Source organism: Vicugna pacos, chromosome 18 (genome assembly GCF_048564905.1).
Source record: "Vicugna pacos chromosome 18, VicPac4, whole genome shotgun sequence".
NCBI classification, from domain to species: domain Eukaryota; kingdom Metazoa; phylum Chordata; class Mammalia; order Artiodactyla; family Camelidae; genus Vicugna; species Vicugna pacos.
In genome coordinates this window covers 21307953-21325507 of record NC_133004.1, presented here as the reverse complement: position 1 = coordinate 21325507, position 17555 = coordinate 21307953, and the positions used below count along the sequence as shown (strand labels likewise).

Here is a 17555-nt window from a genome sequence, read left to right as displayed (position 1 = left end):
CCTTCCCTTCCCTCTTCCCACTGGTAACCACTAGTTTGTTCTGTATAACTGTGAGTCTGAATAAAGCTTTATAAAAAAAATGACCACAAATTATTTGACACTCCATTGAGAAGTGGGGTCTGTATCTTTTCCCCTTGAGCCTCAGTGGGGTGTGATTGCTTCATCCAATAACATACAGCAGAAGCGGCACTGAAGACTCCAAGGTTGGATCATAAAGGGGATGCAGCTTCTATCTTGTTCACTAGAACACATACATAGGAGTTCCCAGCTGCCAGGTAAGAAATTCAATTAGCCTGAATCTTCCATGCTGTGAGGAAGCCCAAGCCTCACAGAGAGGTCATGTGAAGATATTCCGTTGCACAGTGCTAGCTGAGCTCAGCCTTTGGTTCATCTCAGCTTATATGACAAGTATGTTAGTAAAGGAGCCTCCAGATGCTTCTAGACTGCAAGTCTTCCCAGCCAGGCCCCAGATTTAACAGATACAAGTTGTACTTGCTTTTCCCTGCTGAATTCTTGACCCACAGACTCAATGAGCATAATAAGATATTGCTTTATGCCACGACTTTATAGAGTGTCACATAGCAGTCATAACTGACAAGCAGTAACTATTAAGATAAGAGATGGAAAACATATTTAATGGAAGAATTTTAAAAGCTTCTCTCCATGAATTCTGGAACAAAACAAGAATGCCTTCTATCACATTTCTATTTAACATCTTATTAGAGGTCCCAGTGCAATAAGGCAAGAAAAGTAGTTAAAAAGTATAGATAAGGATTAGAAATAATTAAATAATACTGTAATTATCCACAAAGGACAGACCTGAATCTGTAGAAAATTCTATAGATTAGAAACAATAAGTGAGTTTCACAATGTCACTCTAAGATTAATATGCAAAAATTGATGGTATTTTTATGTATCTGCATAAAACAGAAAATTATATTTGAAGTAATATAGTTTATAATTCCATCCACAAAATCAGATACCTAGCAAAAATTCTAATGAAAGATGTGCAAAATCTACCTCAGAAAAATATAAAACATTATTATGACAAATTAAAGAAGACCTTGATAAATGAAAGATTCATCACGTCCATGAGTTGAAAGACCTTATTGTAATGATATCAAATCACCCCCAACTGATCTACAGAATCAACGCTACACCAATCAAAATCCCTATCACTATTTTTGTGTAAATTGACAAGCTGATTCTAGCATTTATGTGAAAGTGAAAAGGACCAACAATAACAAAAACAAATTTTGGAAAACAAATTTAGGAGATTTACACTCCTGAATAACAAGACTTTTCATAAAGCTAAGTTGTTTTGGTCACCAGGTAAACAGACCACGGAGCAAAGCAGTGCAGTATTAGAACCGCATGTGCTCAGATTCTTGATTCGTGAAAAAGTTTACACGATGAAATAGTGAGTGAAAGGAAAGTCTTTTAAATAAATCGTTCTGAATCAGAACTGTCCCCCTTTAACAGATGGTAAAATTAAGGCCTTCAGGGCTAAACGTCTTGGGCAGAGCCCAGAGCCTGGGTTGGGAGAAACGTGATGCCCGCTGCCTCAGGCCCTAAGCCAGAAGGGAAAGTTTTTACAATTATGGGCTCGGTCAGCATTTGGACCCAGGACCTCTGTACCTTACAGGAGGGTCGTTCCTCTGGCCCAGGGCAGTCCATTATCGTGGGCCACAAAAATAAGCCACATCTGCCACTTGAATTTATTTAGTAGCACATTTAAAAAGTATAAATAAAAAGAAACAGGTAAAATTAATTGTAATACATTTTAATTAACCCAATATACCATGTCCAAAATACCATGTCGACATATGAGATACCTTACTTAAGTCTTCCAAATTCGATGTGTCTTTTACATTTATACCAGCATATCTCAATCGGACCAGCCGGAGGAAACCGGTGTCCAACCGGGAAAGCGATGCTTGGACCGCAGTAAGGAGCTGCGTGCTCCCGGGGCACTCAAGCTGAGCCCTGTGTTACTGCTACCCCTAGAAACCGCTCCACGTCTTTCAAGGTCTGCCTGGACACGTGCGGTCAGGTTTCCCGCGGTGGGGGGCAGGGAGCCAGCCCTGGACAAGAGTCAGCCAGGATGGGCATGGAATGGACCGCTACACGCATGGATGGATGAGGCTTATAGGTTCGGTCTCGTATTCCTGAGACATAAAACAACGGAAGACCAGGGAAGGTAAGCTGGGCTCGTCCGGGATTTGAACCCGGGACCTCTCGCACCCGAAGCGAGAATCATACCCCTAGACCAACGAGCCTCCCTGTGATGGGGTTTCCAAACAGTTCCCCTCCACAACTGTTCCCATCCCCGGGCAGCTCAGGTTTATTCCGAAGTGGGCTGGGAGAAGCGCTGGAGTGACGGCGGGGAGACCCGGGGAACCCAGGCCGGCAGGGGCAGAAAAGAGGAATTCACAGAAGCCCAGACCAGAGGGATTGATTCCTGCCCCCAGGGAGTGAGGAGCAGAAGTGTATCGCGGTGGGGGCCCGCAAACAAGGGGCTTGGATGAACCGAAAGGCACCTTGCAGGAAGAGCACCAGCTCTCCAGGGGAACCCGAAACTGTGACAGTGAGGCTGTGGATTGTGGCTGGGGATCAAGCAGGAGTCAGGGACTGGCATCCAGTAGGCCCTGGTCCCCAAAGGCGGGGCCTGTGCCCTAGAATCTCTAGAGGAGGAGGAGAAGGCAGAGGAGGTGGCAGATCCACCTTATACACCTGGCTCCAGGGCTGCGTGCCTGGGCGCAGGAGAAGAGAGATTTCATAGAGGATTAGGGTTCTCCCTGTTCATCCCCAAAACACCACAGGTTGGGCGATGACCACCCCCCTACCCCCCACCAACATTTGGAGGCCTCCTTTAGTTCTGGGCAATTCGTTTCCATGGGAAAAGTAAAGCAGGGTAAGATAAACAGTGTAGGACTGGCCTGTTTGAATAATTCAGTGGGTTTTAGGGCATTGGGGCTGTCCCTAGGGGTCCAGTATCTGGCCCTGGGTGATTTGAGACAGGGGAAATACTGGCCTGGTGTGTGAAAGTTAGATAAGAAGATGGATGGGGATGAGGACGGGGAATTGGTTGGTTTCCAAATTGTTTTTATTCTCTAGGAATTTGCTGGCCCTTTGATCTGCAATCTCTCCCCAGCCAGCAGGGCCCTCCAAGAGGTAAAATCATCATAAAATACAGAAATTAAAAACCATGATTAACACAGATGTGAACTGCTTCAAGTGTTTTCCCATACATTTATGAAGGTCATGTGACTTTTAAAAATTCCATTAATAGGGAAGTTGTGGGTAGAGTTCAGTGGTAGAGCCCGTGTTTGGTGAGCACGAGGCCCTGGATTCAATCCTCAGTGCCTCCATTAAGGGAACGTGTATGCACAATGAAAATAGAAAATAAAACTTCCAGTAATAGAATGAATCGCTTTAATAGATTTTTCTTTTTCACTTTATTTTAAAAATTATTTATTTATTTTATTTTCTTGGGGGGGTAATTAGGCTTATTTCTTTATTATTTATTTACTTTATTATTTATTTACTTTGGAGGTTCTGTGGATTGAACATAGGCCCTCGTGCATGCTAAGCTCACACTCCACCACCGAGCTATACCCTCCGTGCTCAGTCTCCTGAAACACAAAACAAACCTTGCATTCCTGGAATAAATCCAGCTCAACACTTATTTTGCAGCTCCAATCCTTTAAAAAAGAAGCAAAGACATTCACTCAATGGAAGTGATGGCACTTTCTCCCTAACCCCATTCTTTGGGAAATGCCCAGACTGGCTAATTTGAGACAGAAGGCACCAGCCTCCAACTCACCCCTGGCTCTGAAACCCTCAGAGGCCAAGAACACAAGTGACCTCCAGTTCCATATCCCATGTACTCCTGTGACACAAGGTCACTGTTGAAAGGCCCCATGAGCCAACAGCCTCCAGGTGGTGTACAAACTCTGACCAGAGGCTTTACATCAGGCCTGGAGCTGGTGCAGTGCCTGTAGTCAATTGTCTCAGCCTCTGATCAGCTTCCCCTTCTCTATCTCAGCCCCTCCACTCTTGCCACCGCTGGGAAATGTATCCCAAACCACACTAAAGCCCCTGAGATCTAGTTTGAATCCTGCTGCAAGGACATATCTCGCCTGATTATAGTTCCATCAGGCATTCTGGAGGGATGAGGGGTTCCACCTGGGTGTCTGCACGCAAGGGCATAGAAACATCTGCGCTCTTCACAGCCCAGGTGCTGTGGCAAGGGCCAGACCCCAACAGTGCGGAAATAATCACTGTGCCCTACTTTGGTTTCTAGAGCCCTGATCTTTCTTTCAAGCACACAAGGTCAAGGGTTTAGTGCTCTGACCCTGAGTGTTCCTGGGGACTGAGGACATGATGGGAGGTGTTCTCTCAGCTGAACAGGTCCCTTCTCCCTTCTCTGAGTTTCCTAGTTGCGCATCCACCCTGGACACCCCTCACCGAGGACTGGGTCTCTTGGGGTTGGGGAAGAAGCTCTGCACCTTGTACAAGAGGAAGGGGTCAGGATTTCTTCTCTTGGTCTAAGGATGAGCAGACAGACCTACCTGGGTTCACAAACTCTTGTTCCCTTTCCCAGTGGACTCTGAGTATGAAGCCTGGTGTGTCTGCTATGCCCTCATAGCCACTGTCCCTCCTTCTCCCTCCACCCCATTCCTGCCACCTGGTGTCTTGGAAAAACCTGGGTGCCAGCTGGAAAAGACTCTGCTGGGAGGAAGGTCCTGCCAGCAGGCTCTCCTCGGTCTAAGATTGTCGTTCAAGGTAATCGTCGCAGAATCGAATTCCCTGCTTTTGTGAGGGAATTGGGGGGAGGGGGTTATCTCAGCCCTTGGGTCTCTAATGAACTCAGAAGCCCAGGATCAGGAGGACTTTACCCCTTTTTTATTTAATTCACCTTTGCTCTCTGTCTGGGAGAGCCCAAGGAGATTAACCCGAGGACCGCCTTTATCCCAGGGGAACAAAAACTAGGCAGCCCTCGTCCCCTCAAAAACTTAAGACACATGCCCATCCTATGGAGCGGAAGGGGTATCTGAGTGTGCTGTGTGAGACTACTGGACTGCAAGAGTAATTTCTCAGAGCTACTAGTATGCCCACCAGGGCCTCCTTGGGACAACAGGAAACACCCTAAAATCCCAAGTGCAAGTGCACCTGTGGTCTAGGTGGACTGGATTCCTCCTTGAGCCCTCACCCACTTCGACCGGGTCTCCTTCCTTTACCTACGCTCCAAGCCTTTCCAGCAGTTCCACGGTTTGTCTGCAAATCTAGCTCAGGGTGCAACAGGGTTGGAGTCCTAGAATTTCGTCTGGTTTTTCTGAATTCTTTCTCACACAGGAGATTTGCAAAAGCTTCGCCCAGCGTGGGGCTCGAACCCACGACCCTGAGATTAAGAGTCTCATGCTCTACCGACTGAGCTAGCCGGGCGACGCCTCCGGGTTTTTTCGCCTTTGAAGAAACTCCTTAGACAGGAAGATTTCCTCTTCTTCCCCTTCCCCACCTCCCCCCTACCCCTCGCAGGGGATGCACCGTCCACTGCTGGTTTCCTGGGTTTTCTCCGCGAAACTGCCTAGAAGCCTCGGGTCTGAAAGCTGCGAGAGGGCGGGACGCCATGTCCGAAACTCTGAGGCACGGTCAGGGAGGCAGGGGGATGGCGCGGGGCGGCGCGCTGACCCAGGCGGGCAGGCAGACAGAGGCCCAGGGGCCCGGCCGCGCTGGCAGGTCAGTGACTGGTGGCACCGAGCCCCTGCGGCTCCACGCATGGGTCCCGGGATCCGGCACGCAGAAGGCGACAGCACCAAACCGCCTTCTTCTGGAATCGGATCCGAAGCTTCCCCCAACCGTCCCTCCCTCCCTCGGGACAAGAAGCTTGGGACCCTCCTGCAGACGGGAGGGCAGGGTCACAGGATTCAAGGTCACTAGAGGTAGGTGGCACAAAGCACCCTTTTCTACAGTGGCCCCAGGGAGATGAATCCCCAGGGCCTCCGATAGCTCCTGAGTCCAAAACCTGACGCCCCTGCCCCCCACTCCCATACTTTCTACCCAATCCTACACCACCCTGTTTTAGGGCGGGCAGCGTGGCGTGAACGGGGAAGGCCCAGGGGATGCACTGCAAGCCTGGAGGGGGAGCCCGGTACACTGGGGTGAGATTCAGTGTCGCGCCAGGGCCACCTTCTTCTTTTCCAGTTAGTTTCTGGAACCTTCACTTGTCTACGCGGGAGGATGAGCGCAGGGGAAGGGCTGCCGACAGTGCTAGAACAAGGAAAGGAACTTTGAGGGACCCAGAGCCACATGGTGGCCCAGGAGCCCCTGGGTCTGCCTAGGACCCTTGTCCCCCTTCCTGTAGAGCGAGACTTGGCTTTGACCCGAGGTCAGTGGCGGGGGCTGGCCAGTTGGAAGGGCAACAAAGCCGTAGTCTCGAGTTTGGGTCCCACAGGGAAACCCCACTTTCTGGAGCCTCGCCCAGCTCCGTAGCAGCTCAAGTCCCCACGACAGGCCTGGAGCAGAGGGAGGTCCCAATGAAAGAGACACCGTGGGGAAGCTAACCCCGGATCCTGGGACCCATTCTTCTCTGGGGGGTGAGCCAAGTCCTCTGGCCACAAGCCCCTCTTCCATCTGGGTGGTCATCTAGGACAATGCCCCAGCTGAGCAAGGGTGGAGGAGGATGTGGACAGAACTAAGGACAGATGGCAGCCCATGGCCGGCTCGTTGGTCTAGAGGTATGATTCTCGCTTTGGGTGTGAGAGGTCCCGGGTTCAAATCCCGGACGAGCCCTCTTATTTTTCTTCTCAAGATGGGCAGGTTTTGCAACCCAAGGGGGCCAAAAGCCAGGAAGCAGCCCATTGTTCTAGGAAGGACTCACTGCTCTAGGGCCCAGCCCAGCAAAGGTTATAGGCTGCAAGACCTTCTCGTCAGTGGGGCTGGCCTGAGCCTACACTCACCTGCTTCTCCAGATGTGGCGCTAAGGCAGATGGGTGTTTGCCTGGGCCGCTTTTATCAGTGCTTTGGGGAAGAGGAAGTGGCGGGACACCCTGGGGAGTGGTGTTCAAGCAAGATCCAAATTTGGCATTCCAGACATCAGAGATGAGGGTACACCCCTCCCTGGCTAAGGCCTGTCTCATCCAAGAAGGGAAATCCAGACTGTGCATGAGGCAAGTGAGGGAGAGCGGCCACCAAGAACCACGAGCCAAAAGGACTTTTCTGGCCTAAGGATATTTTTCTGACTTTAGATGTGAGACGTCCTGAATTCAGTCCCAAGAATCCTCCTCTTTGGAAGCAAGCAGTTGGGGCCTGGCTGTGATGTCGGTAGACCACGTGGGAGGGACACCCCCAGCAGGCCTGAGCTGAAGCTTCAGTGTTGGGGACAGCTGAGAGCTTGGCCTTGCTGGGTCAGGGTGTCACTCAGACACAGACAGGACCCTCCAGGGAGGGACTAGGCTCAGGGTGTCACAGAACAATCACCCCCAAACCCCAGCCCAAGGAGCCACCAGCGTGAGTTTCTTCCAATGCCTACCTCTGTTTCTAAACCACGTGACTCCCGTATTCCGGGCAATGCTTTCAGCCTAGTTCCTTGGTCCCCAGACTGTCTGTGGAGGCACCTTTATGGTATTTTAAAAATCCCAGGGATATTTTAAAAGTTCTTAGGGAAATACCAACACTCAGCATCCATCAGACACCTTTCCCTGTGAACTACTAGCTCAAGGCTGTTTGTTCACTTTCAACTTTCATGATGCTATGTTTTTGCAAAGTTGGGTTTTCTGCAGTTTCTGTGATAAAAAGCAAATATGGCAGAAAAATCAATGTGGAGTAGGAACTGAGAGTAGCAGGATCCGTCTGATTCCAGGATTGGAGAAGCTTACATCAAGTGCACATACTCCATTAGAAAATAATTATGACTATTTAAACAAAATATAAAAATACATTTTTTTCTCCAAAAGGTATTGTATTGGCTTGAATAGTGTCCTCCTAACACCCATGGCCACCCAGAACCTCAGAAGTTAGGGTCCTTGCATATATAATTAGTTAAAGTGAGGTCATGCTGTCGTAGGATGAGCCTTCATGCAATAACTTGTGTCTTATTAAAAAATTATATGAAGACACGGAGTCTCAGAGAGGAAAGAAGACCATGTGACAATGGAGGCAGAGACTGGAGAGATGAATTTACAAGTCAAATGTTGCTGGGAGCCTCCAGAAGCCAAAAGAGGCAGGAAGTGTTCTTCCATAGACCTTACAAAGAATGTAGAAAAGGTGGCCAGCTGGTACCTTGACTTTGGACTTCTGGCCACCAGAATTGTAAGAGAATAGATGTCTATTGCTGTAAGTTACTCAGATTGTGGTAATTTGTTAAGGCAGCCGCAGCAGACTAATACAGGTACTGAGTTGGTAAGACTTTTTTTTTTCTTTCCAAAAAAGCTACTAAGATATATGGACCTAACCACCTTGTACACTGAACTGTTTTTTGTTTTGTTTTGTTTTGTTTTTACCCTAAGAACGCCAGGAAAAATTACTAAGGATGACCTGAAGAAAGAAATGCCGGGGAACTTCTGCTCTGAGTACCAGCCACAGTGCTGGGACCTGAAGTTCCATGGGTCTGGGAGAGGGGCAGGGATCTATTGTCACTCCTACAGAAGCCTCCGTTCCCACCGAAAAAGAAAGAAAATCTGGTCTGGTCAAACACTGAGCCTGGCCTTTTAACAGCCTGAATCCTTAAAAGAAAACAGAAGAAAATTATGTGGCTGGTGGTAACTATATACCCTCCTCCTCCCTCTCCCCCCAAACTGGGAAGTGAAACGCCTGGAGTCCATTTCCCTTTTACTGGGGAGAGTGGAGCAAGGTGAGAGGCCCCCAAAATAAGAGGCCACCGACTTCCCAGGTGGAGGAAAATTCTGAGCAGTCCCTCCTCAGACCCTGGGGGACCTCGGATTTGGAGCATCCTGCCGGGGGTCTCCTCACCTCGGACCTGGGAACCAGCCTGGCTCCGGGCCTGGAGAGTCGCTTCCCATGCCCCCACATCCCCAGCCCCACCCCAGACACACAGTCCTGGTGGCGGGCGCCCTGGAGCTCCTGGAGCCCTCAGTTCGAATCCTGTCCCCCAGTCAAATGCAGCGGCGCAGTTCTCTCTTGATTTATTACATACAAGATGCCAAGTAAAGGCGTCTCCTCGGGAGGGGATTCAAAAGCTGGCTGGCGGACGCAAGTATTTTCTGCTTCACTCAGGATGGAGAATGACGTCTGCACCCGGAGACGGTCTGAGGTTTCTCCCTGGCAGGATCTGTGACTGGCCGTCTATATTGCTAAAAACCTCTGGAAAGGATTAATTTATGAAATATTTTCATTTTGGGGTGTGTCATTGTATGGTCTCGTTATCAGTCAAAACTACCCGCCCAACGTGGGGCTCGAACCCACGACCCTGAGATTAAGAGTCTCATGCTCTACCGACTGAGCTAGCCGGGCGGAGATGATAGTGGTGTCCGAAGCCCTGCTGTTCAGAATCGGAAAGGCGGGTGTTGCAAAAATTGCAGAGGTGTGTCGGACCTCTGAAGAGGTGGCGCTGGCGTGGTCAACCCCGGAGTCAGCCCTCTGGACATTTAGGCTGCTGGACACAGTCCCTTCCCCGGACTCTGGATATCCAGGACCTGCACTGCCCCTACCCCATCCCCCTATTCTCAGCCAGCTGTTGGTGGACGGGAAATCTTTCATCTGCTGTTAAAGTGGAATTTTTGGCCTGGGGCCATTAGCTACAGCCCCGAGTCGGGGTCTCTCAGGGTAATCCTTGGGGGTTGCGGGTGGGGAAAAGGAACAGCCTCTCTCCAGGGCCCAAGTACGACTCAGAGGGGCCTGGATCCACGCTCCGTTTGCGATTATAAACCCAAATCATTTCTTACTCATCACTGAGCGCCACCTGTTTATGGCTCCAATTCGTTTAAAATGACCCTGGGAGTCTGAGTTTTGCAAATGTTAGCTAATATATATATATATATATATGTAAATATATATATATATTTAAGTTTCTTCTGTATAGCACAGGGAACTGTATTCAATATCTTGTAATAAATTTTAATGAAAAAGAATCTATGTATGTCTATGCATGACTGGGATATTGTACTGTACACCAGAAATCGACACATTGGAACTGACTGTACTTGAATTTAAAAAAACAAAAAATAAATAAAATGGCACAAAGAATCAGCCTTCTTCCCTGCTGACCTGTGTGCAGGGCTGACAGAGAGGCCATAAGGTCCCAGAGGGCAGAGCAAGTGGGTCGTTTTTGTTCGTCCTAGCATAGGGTCCTCACATCAGTGAATTCACAGAGCCACAGTTCTGCTCACCACCGCCAATCTCTTGGGACTATCTTGAAAAATCCGAACCCAGTCCTGAGTCCTGTCCACAATGGTTTTGCTGTCCCAAAGGTCCCTGTGGAAAAGGCACACTGTTTACCATTCCTGCTCAGCTGGGGAAACTGACCCTGGGTGGGATTCTGTTCCTGACCTCCCTCTGCTTCCCCTCAAAGATCCAGACTCTAGAAAAACTGCCAAAGCCAGAAAGAGAAAGAAAAATACCATGTGACATCACTTATATGTGGACTCCAAAAAATGAGATAAGTGAACTTTTTACAAAACAGAAACAGATGTAGAAAACAAACTTGTAGTTACTAGAGGGGAAAGGGGAGCATGGAGGGATAAACTGGGAATTTGGAATTTGCAGATACTATTATATGTAAGACAGATAAATATCAAGGTCCTACTGTATAGCACAGGGAACTATATTCAATATCCTGTAATAGCCTATAATGAAAAAGAATATGAAAAGGAATATGTATACATGTATAACTGAATCACTATGTTGTACACCAGAAATTAACATTGTAAACTGACTATACTTCAATTAAAAAAAATTGAACAGCTGCCAGTACTGAAAAGTTAGAAGATCTAGACTGAATGGGAAGCCTGGGACAGGAGCGGGACCCCCTCCAGCCCCTCCACAGTACCAAGGGCAACAGCCCCAGCCTTAGTAAATTAACCAGAACCCTACTCCCACCCCCACCTCAGCCCCGGGGGTCTGTAGGAGCATCTAAGATATGCTTATGGTCAAAATTTTCTGAGAAACAAGCCACTGGAAAACAAGCCACAACTAAATTTCCATGAGCCTAAAATACTATATTCACACTTATTTGCTTAAAATGCACATGCTGGCTTTGTTTTAATGTTTTACACAGTAGATGACCTATAACACGTATTATGCTAAAGAAAATTTGTGAGGGGCAATCCTGAGATTGACCCTAAGGGCACAAAGGATGGCAGATACTTCCTTAGGGTAAAACAATGGACGGTCCTGGAAAGCCAGATCATCCATTAATAGAACTTGGTTCTGGCATGAAAGCATGTGATTTAACCCAGGGGAAATAGTTGCTATCTCGAGAAGTCTCAGAGGCAATAACAGGATGGACTTAGAAATTTTGCATACCCCGAGGAAGGTGACTGTTCCTGGAAGGGATAGGCCTGAAATTAATCAGCTAATCAATCAGCAAGCAGAACTTAGTGCTTATCGCATGGAATATCTAAAGCCCCACCTCTTTGATCTCATTTTTTTCTGAGCTGTACACTCCTAATAAATACGATGTTGACCAGGCTTTCGGCACTCTAGATCCACGAGATCTTGAGTCCCCTGGTCCCATCTTTGCTCTTTACTTTGTCTTTTGTTTCTTAAGTCTTGTGTCGCCTGTCCTCAGACAGGGTCCTGAGCTGTGCTGGACGCAGCAAAAACTGAAGCTCCATTTGCCCCAATCCCCAACAGTGGAAATCTTCACCAAGGCCCAAAATGCAATCCCTGCTCCCGGTGGAGCCAGGACCCATGATCCCTGGCTTAAAAGGCCAGAGAGACCCCATTATGCCACTGGGCCTTCTCCCCACACCAAGGCTGTGCTCTTCCTCTGCCTCCACCCTCAAACCCTGCAGCAGCCCCTCTATCCACATACACTCCAGCCAGCCCTTCCTACTCTGCCCCCTCCCCATCCTCCCTTCTGGTATGTTCCTCTCTAGGTTCAAAAATCATGACCTCTCTCGGTGGGGCTCGTCCCCGCAGATCTGATTCCTGCAGAATTCCCAGCACAGGGCCTGGCTAAGAATCTGGCGCAGAGTTTGTGGGCTGAATGGAGAATGGAGCCAGAATGCATGGTGGTGTGTGAGGACGGTCACTGAGGTAAGCAGGGGCAAGAGGGACACGAGAGGCTGGTGTCTCAGGTATGAGAAAGCCCAGCAGAATCTAGACGTGAGCTCTTCTGAACACTTTAGGGTGTGGGCTGGGAAGTGTAAGGAATAGCGGGATGGGGAGCCTCTGCAGAGCTCTGGAGAAGACAGAAATTCCAAGCCAGGGAGAGCTGGGGGCTGTAGACAAGAACAGCAGCTCAGGGATGGAGGCTCCTGAGGGAGGGCCCTGGGAAAGGTCCAATCCACACTGATTGGTGCTCTGGGGTCACCAGTGCGCCTGGCCTCTAAGCTTCACGAGACCCACATTTCTTTGAACCCAAATTCGATTCCAAGTAGAGCAGAATGACAGTTTCGTTGTGCGTGGATTCATCGGGGTGGAGGCATCTGGGAACCGCTGCCCCAGCTCTGATCCAAGCTTTGGGCAATAGAGAGAGGACCCTCAATTTCCTCTGCAGTAGAGTGCTCGGTGTTCCAGGCGTGGAGATCCAGCTGAGCCCAGGACTAGGGGAGGCAGAACGGAGTCCCGGATCCCCAGAGCCTCAGGCTCTGGGACCTGGTGCCCACAGGGGCGGCAACACTGCACCATCCTTTTCTCAGGGCTGAGGGTTGAACAAATTCGAGAACGTTGAGGGGCCTCTCAGAAGTGGGGTACGCGGGCTTATTTTGAAACAGAGAAACGGCGTAAAGATAAGCAGGGATGGGCAGGTAGGGATGCTAGACAAGGGCGGCTCGTTGGTCTAGGGGTATGATTCTCGCTTAGGGTGCGAGAGGTCCCGGGTTCAAATCCCGGACGAGCCCCATGGCCCTTCCCTTTTTTCCCCAAGAGCTCCCAAATGGTGAATACCCAGCCCAGGGCCTCCTGCGAAAACGAAATGTGGCTCTAATGTCTTATTGCCCATCCACCCCCACCACCCAGCCCCCTATTTTGATAGAAAGGGCCAGAAATCCTTAATCTGAGTCTTGAATTTGAGCTCTATAGTAAGTAGTTTAGGGGGCTGGAACGTGCTGAGAAAGATCTCCACGAGCAACCGGGCCACACAGTGTCGGGGGTGCTGAAGCCTCAACCTGGGACACCTCGACCTCCGCCTACCCCTTTACGGCTCTGCACTCTGAGGTGGTTTTCCCCACCTGGCCACCAGGGGGAGCCCCGAGGCGGCGCTGCTGGGCTGGGAAGCCCGGGAAGTTCCCCAGCTTGAGTGGCACGAAGACCCGGGCTCTGGGCCGTGCCACCAGCTGTGTTGTGGGTGAGCTAGGCTCTGGTCGCCGAGCTGCGCTGCTTTTGTTAATGACCAGTGCGGGATCCGGGAGCATCCCGGGACCCGCTTCCCACAGGGCGGAAGAGGAAAGCAGAACGGCTGGGTAGGACTGCCCTGAGCGTGCACCTCACGAAATGGACCGCTTAATTTCGGCCACAGTTTCACCTCCCCTTTCCCTTCCTGCGATCTGAACAGAAATGTCAGAGCCACCTCAGCTGGTGGCCCAGCACCTAGCAGCAGTCCCCTGAACCTTGCCTCTGATGATGGATGTCAACGTTGCTCCAACCTTCTGTTTCCCTATGTGGGGAGCAGTAAGAGGCCCCCCTCCACCCCCCAGCCAGGAGGAATCAACCGAGGCCTAGTGGAGAGTGTCAACACCCACTCCAACCCAACAGTAAAGAGGTCTCACCCCGTGGGAACTGCGCCCACCAGACAGAAACACGGCAGCACCATCCTTCCCCACCAGAAGGACATCTTGTCAGAGAAGGCAACTAAACCAGAAGATTTAAATATCTAGAGTCTCATAACGTAATACCGAAAATGTCCAAGATGCATTTGAAAATCCTTGGTGGAAACAGGAAAATTCCAACTTGAAGGAGAAATGACAATCAAGAGACTGACAGCACAGATATGAGAACCAAAGAGGGTAAAGGTGGTGCAGCCATCGTAAAAATACTTCAAGAAGCGATGACAATCCTCTTGAAACAAATTTAAAAATTGAGTCTCATCAATAGACAATATAAAGAATAACCAAATAGAAAGCTTAGAACTGGAAAATACAATAACAAAAATAAAAAGCTTAAATGATGGACAAGAGCAGAATGGACAAGATAGAAGATAGAATCAATGAAGTCGAAGATAGAACAGTAGAAGTTACCCAATCTGAAGAACAGAAAAAAAAATTCTTAAAAAAATAAAGTAAACCAAAAAACAGAGCTTTAAGGATTTGTGGGACTTTAACAAAAATATAATATCGGAGTCATTGAAGACCCAAGAGAGAAGAAAGATGGGGCTAAACTGTATTAGAAGAAATAGCTGAAATTTCTGGCTGGTGTATTTTTTTTAAAAATAAACTTTAGGAGAAAGTGTACTGGCACCTCTCCATTCTTTGATCAAAGAATAAAGCTTTCCGAGAGAGAGAGAACCCACTTATTTCTAGAACTTTTTTTTAACAGTAAAATTGAGAAATACAACAGAAACACACAACGCCCGGCCTCCACACACCATAGCCTCCCCTATTCCCGTGTAGTTTTAAAACCTATCTCCCTCTACTTTTTTTCTGACATTTTAAAGCATACATAGCATTGCTTCACCCTTATTAAGGGTTTTCACCTTTTTTTCCCAAATATCTCTACAAATAAATTCCTTTGTTTTAAAATACTCCCAATACCCTGTGCACAAGTGACAACATAAACGATGATCCCTGAGTATCCGTCATGCCCAGTGCGCGTGCAGCTTCCCGCTAACCTCCCCTCTGCATTTGGCTAGATTCAGAATGCAGGCCAGGTCTGCACATTGCAGTTAGTGGAGTTCGAAATCTCAGTAGCTCCCTCAGATTCTCTGAGGCGCTTTGTCTCCAGAATTTAGGGGAAGAAAGAAGCAGACAATCCCTAGATCCCACTCCCAGTTCGCTGTGTGTCTGAAGTTCCTCTCCCTCTGGAGAGCTAGGCTGGGAGAGGGTTGTGGCAGGGGTCACCCTAGCTCCAGCCTACTTGGGTGTCATACCTGTCGTGCAAGGATTGGCCTGCTTCCTCCAGGAACGCCCTCACTCCCGGCTCTGAATCCCAGGAAACTGGATCCCAAAGCAGAGAAGGTTAGGCAGGTGTCTTGGCGGGTGCCAGGGGTCTCCAATCCCTTCCGCCATCAACCGCCGGGTCGCTGATTTCAGTAGCTCAAGATCGCCCAAAGGGCAGACCAAGAAGGATTGGGGCAAAATACATTTTCAAATAAAAATAAATTGATTTTAGATAATTCAAAGGAAGCATAGATGGATTTATGCAAACAAGTGGAATGCAGGAAGTCAAACAATGATATTAAATTTACAAGTTTGTTTGCTCACATACAGGGGGCTGGCCCCCTTGTCATTGCCCCATTTCGGGCCACGCGTCCTCTCGTCGCGGTATCAGCTCGGGAAGATCGGCTTTGCGTTCTGTCTATACTGCAGGGCCCTCGGCGGCCGCTGAGCCTCTGTCTGTCCGTCTGTCCGTCGGTCAGCGTAGCGCCTCACCTCCCGACCCGGCACGGTCCTGAAGTACCCTGCACAGCGCTCCGCTGCTCCCGGGCCTGGGGACACGGCGAATTTCGGGCAGTCTCTACACGCAAGATGCCCCAAGGGGACTCCGCGTTTCCGCTGACCTCGTGACATGCCCTGCCTGGTTACTTTATCCACAGCCAGTCAAGTTTTGAAGCTCAGTCGAAAAGCTGCGGCCAGAGGTGCCCGGCTAGCTCAGTCGGTAGAGCATGAGACTCTTAATCTCAGGGTCGTGGGTTCGAGCCCCACGTTGGGCGTGCTTTTGACACGAGAAAGCATAGAAACCACAAGTTGTCTGGTTTAGGTACACTCAAATGCACCAAAGGCGTCGTCCGACAGACGGTGAACACCCGTTGCCATGTACCAAGCTTGTCACTGCACATCACCTCGTCCAAGCGTTTAGAAGAGCCCCGTGACATCGCCTTACAGTGGATCTGCGATCCACTTCGTTCCTCAACTTTTTTTTTAAACAAAAGCACCCTTACAAACAGGTCGATTAAAGATTGGAACTTGGCTATCAGAGAAAAGCCATCCACATTTTCCCTTTGGTTTATTTAGTCGACAGAGCAAGTCCACAGTTGTAAAATGCTTAACTTTTACTAGGATATTCCTTTGGGAAGGGAATGCCTGGCATTCCAAGCCACATTCATCTCTCAAGCTGGAGTGGCCCCGCGGGTCAGAGCAGCCCAGATCACTGTGAGGAAGGATGAGAGTGACAACGTGGGTGGGCTTGGGGGCTCCAAGTTACAAAGACACAAACCAACCACTATTTTAAAATAGGGCTCGTCCGGGATTTGAACCCGGGACCTCTCGCACCCTAAGCGAGAATCATACCCCTAGACCAACGAGCCAGTTGCCTCTGCATGCTTTTGCTGTCCTGCGGAGTTTAATCTGACTCTGCCCTTGCTGGTCTGGGCTTTCCCGATTTTCTCCACTATGAATTTCCCCCTTTCCCTGTGAGTCAAGGGAAGGATTTGATTCCATGGACAGGAGGGGAACGGGGGAGGTCCAGCATTGCCACATGCCAAGACTCCAAGTTGGTAAGTCCCAATCTGGATTTTGGAGTGTCCCACTCCGCTGCCCTCCCCTTCGCCCACGAGAAACTAAGACCATCAGCTCAGGAGAGCATCCTCAGGTCCTCCCTCCAGCACCGGGCTAAGGGCTGGGCTGTGGAGTGAAGCTGGGAACAGGACTTGGACCCTGCCCACAGAGTCGCTGGTTTCCGGACCGCACCGTCTCTCATGCCACATACTGGAAAGACCGGCCATGGGGTCCCAAGTCTCATACCCCGTCCAGCCCTGAGAATAGCCTCCCAGAGGCGATCCCAGTGCAGGCCACAGCTGGGAAGGGTCCCTGACAGGGGTGGGGGTTTAAGTGGGGAAATAAAGGATCAGGGAGGAAATTGAGGAAACTCACAAGAGCCCTCAGGGGAGATGCCTCTCATTGCCACTGCCCTCCGCTGTCTCCCTGTCCAATGAGCACACCTGGACACCCAACCTTGGTGCCCCGACCAATCTGGCCACTCCCATCCAGCTGGGATCTGGGTGCACCACCCACTGAGCCTGCCTCTGCTCCATCGTCAGAGGCCCAGACTCCACACCAGCTCTGCAAGAGATTCTGTTTCTGCCTTTAAATGACCAGAAAAAGCAAACTGGGCTCCTCAGGGATTTGAAGCCAAAATGAGGACAAGACCTCCTCCACAGAGACCTTCCTCTGTACTTCCTGCCCTGACTGTCCACTTCTCTTTCACTGGACAAGAGACAGTGGGGCCCCAGCTCGAGACAGGCCATGGACTGAGGGCTTGTAGAGAGGAGCAGACCC

At 49.6% G+C, this 17555-nt stretch overlaps 7 non-coding genes across 7 annotated transcripts; 3 read left to right on the top strand and 4 right to left on the bottom strand.

Moving 5' to 3' along the window:
* Nucleotides 1-2207: 2207 nt before the first annotated feature.
* On the bottom strand, nucleotides 2208-2279 carry TRNAP-CGG (transfer RNA proline (anticodon CGG)). Its single transcript has one exon. It is a non-coding gene; the product is annotated as a tRNA-Pro (tRNA).
* Nucleotides 2280-5375: 3096 nt separating this feature from the next.
* On the bottom strand, nucleotides 5376-5448 carry TRNAK-CUU (transfer RNA lysine (anticodon CUU)). Its single transcript has one exon. It is a non-coding gene; the product is annotated as a tRNA-Lys (tRNA).
* A 1275-nt stretch (nucleotides 5449-6723) lies between these two features.
* TRNAP-UGG (transfer RNA proline (anticodon UGG)) lies at nucleotides 6724-6795 on the top strand. Its single transcript has one exon. It is a non-coding gene; the product is annotated as a tRNA-Pro (tRNA).
* Nucleotides 6796-9401: 2606 nt separating this feature from the next.
* Nucleotides 9402-9474, bottom strand: TRNAK-CUU (transfer RNA lysine (anticodon CUU)). Its single transcript has one exon. It is a non-coding gene; the product is annotated as a tRNA-Lys (tRNA).
* Nucleotides 9475-12953: 3479 nt separating this feature from the next.
* TRNAP-AGG (transfer RNA proline (anticodon AGG)) lies at nucleotides 12954-13025 on the top strand. Its single transcript has one exon. It is a non-coding gene; the product is annotated as a tRNA-Pro (tRNA).
* Nucleotides 13026-15918: 2893 nt separating this feature from the next.
* On the top strand, nucleotides 15919-15991 carry TRNAK-CUU (transfer RNA lysine (anticodon CUU)). Its single transcript has one exon. It is a non-coding gene; the product is annotated as a tRNA-Lys (tRNA).
* Nucleotides 15992-16513: 522 nt separating this feature from the next.
* On the bottom strand, nucleotides 16514-16585 carry TRNAP-AGG (transfer RNA proline (anticodon AGG)). The gene has a single exon. It is a non-coding gene; the product is annotated as a tRNA-Pro (tRNA).
* Between the last annotated feature and the right edge of the window lie 970 nt (nucleotides 16586-17555).